Source organism: Natator depressus, chromosome 28 (assembly GCF_965152275.1).
Source record: "Natator depressus isolate rNatDep1 chromosome 28, rNatDep2.hap1, whole genome shotgun sequence".
NCBI lineage: Eukaryota > Metazoa > Chordata > Testudines > Cheloniidae > Natator > Natator depressus.
In genome coordinates, this window is record NC_134261.1 from 9,107,745 (window position 1) to 9,110,244 (window position 2,500).

The 2,500-nt window shown below is 60.8% G+C and overlaps 1 non-coding gene across 1 annotated transcript; it reads left to right on the forward strand.

Moving 5' to 3' along the window:
• The first annotated feature begins 1,862 nt into the window (after positions 1-1,862).
• Positions 1,863-1,981, forward strand: LOC141979387 (5S ribosomal RNA). Its single transcript, XR_012636803.1, has one exon. It is a non-coding gene; the product is annotated as a 5S ribosomal RNA (ribosomal RNA).
• Positions 1,982-2,500: the final 519 nt, after the last annotated feature.

Sequence of the window (2,500 nt, forward strand, 5' to 3'; positions counted from 1 at the left end):
GCGCCACATCGATCGGAAGGCGAGAGAGGAGCGGGCCCCCCCTCCCTCCGGGGGGCGCCGACAGTCGGAGTTCGCATCCCGGCCACCGGGCCTGCACCGGGGGTGCGAGGGGACGACGGGGTCCCCGGAGGAAAAGAGCCGGAAAAGGGGGGGCTCGGGGGGGCCGGGGGCCGCCCCACCTGCCAACGTGCCCCTGTCCCCCCTCACAAGATCGGGTACAACGCGCAGATTGGTCCCCGAGGCTCATCTCTGGTTCTCACAGGTTCCGAAAAACCTGTTCTCAGAAATCTCCTCGCACCCGTCAAAATGAACTAGTCGAAAAATCCAACCGCCAATTTAGGGGGACCAATCTGAAATCCTATCCGACCTCCTGGTTCTCTCGGTCGGCCGAGGGCACTTTTGGCGACCCCATCCGGACTTCCGTGAGACTGCCGGCCATCAGGTCAACCCGTCACTTTGAATGGGGTTGACCTGATGGCCGAGCAGGGACTTAGACATTTTTTCAGCCTTTTCCTCGGGGTTGACCTGGTGTCCCGGGGGGACTTAGACATTTTTTTCAGCCTTTTCCTCCGGGTTGACCTGGTGTCCCGGGGGGACTTAGACATTTTTTCAGCCTTTTCCTCCGGGTTGACCTGGTGTCCCGGGGGGACTTAGACTTTTTTTCAGCCTTTTCCTCCGGGTTGACCTGGTGTCCCGGGGGGACTTAGACTTTTTTTCAGCCTTTTCCTCCGGGTTGACCTGGTGTCCCGGGGGGACTTAGACATTTTTTTCAGCCTTTTCCTCCGGGTTGACCTGGTGTCCCGGGGGGACTTAGACTTTTTTTCAGCCTTTTCCTCCGGGTTGACCTGGTGTCCCGGGGGGACTTAGACTTTTTTTCAGCCTTTTCCTCCGGGTTGACCTGGTGTCCCGGGGGGACTTAGACTTTTTTTCAGCCTTTTCCTCCGGGTTGACCTGGTGTCCCGGGGGGACTTAGACTTTTTTTCAGCCTTTTCCTCCGGGTTGACCTGGTGTCCCGGGGGGACTTAGACATTTTTTTCAGCCTTTTCCTCCGGGTTGACCTGGTGTCCCGGGGGGACTTAGACTTTTTTTCAGCCTTTTCCTCCGGGTTGACCTGGTGTCCCGGGGGGACTTAGACATTTTTTTCAGCCTTTTCCTCCGGGTTGACCTGGTGTCCCGGGGGGACTTAGACATTTTTTTCAGCCTTTTCCTCCGGGCTGACCTGGTGGCCGAGCGTCTCGCCGTCCGCGGCCGGAGCTAGAGATGCCCCCCCCCCCAGGCCAGCCTGCGAAGCCGCGGCCAGGATCGGGCCCCTGGAAGTCTGACTAAAAATTTTCACCGACCCCAAAAACGGTTAGGGGGGGCCTCATAAAGCCTCCGGAGCGAAAAAAAAAAAACGGAAAAAAGGATCGGGCCCACCCGAGGCAGGGGAGTCAGTAAGGGAAAGGGGACGAGGCGGCCCGGAGCCGGGTGCCCGGAGCCGGGTGCCGGCGGCCAGGATCGGGCCCCTGGAAGTCTGAAAAATTTTTTTCACCGACCCCCAAAGTGGTATTGGGGGGGCCTCATAAAGCCTCCGGAGCGAAAAAAAAAAAACGGAAAAAAGGATCGGGCCCACCCGAGGCAGGGGAGTCAGTAAGGGAAAGAGGACGAGGCGGCCCGGAGCCGGGTGCCCGGAGCCGGGTGCCCGCGGCCAGGATCGGGCCCCTGGAAGTCTGAAAAAAAAATTTTCACCGACCCCCAAAGGGGTGTTGGGGGGGGGCTCATGAAGCCTCCGGAGCGAAAAAAAAAAACGGAAAAAAGGATCGGGCCCACCCGAGGCAGGGGAGTCAGTAAGGGAAAGGGGACGAGGCGGACCGGAGCCGAGTGCCTACGGCCATACCGGACGGAAGGCCCCCGATCCCGTCCGATCTCGGAAGGTAAACCGTCCCGGGCCTGGCTAGTACTTGGATGGGTGACCGCCTGGGAATCCCAGGTGCCGTAGGCAGCTTTTCCCGCTGCGAGCCAGCTCTCTCCTTTTCTGGGGAACAAGGGCAGGGTCGCCCTGCCAGGGGCCCTGGGGCTGAAGTCCCTGCCGGCCACCAGGTCAACCCGGAGCCTGCCCCTCTGCGGCCAGCAGGTCAACCCCATACCGGCAGGGGGTTGACCTGGTGGCCGGGAAGCAGAGCGGCCAGCAGGTCAACCCCATACATTCAGCGGGTTGACCTGGTGGACGGGAAGGAAAGCGGCCAGCAGGTCAACCCCATACTTTCAGCGGGTTGACCTGGTGGCCGGGAAGGAAAGCGGCCAGCAGGTCAACCCCATACATTCAGCGGGTTGACCTGGTGGCCGGGAAGGAAAGCGGCCAGCAGGTCAACCCCATACATTCAGCGGGTTGACCTGGTGGCCGGGAAGGAAAGCGGCCAGCAGGTCAACCCCATACATTCAGCGGGTTGACCTGGTGGCCGGGAAGGAAAGCGGCCAGCAGGTCAACCCCATACATTCAGCGGGTTGACCTGGTGGCCGG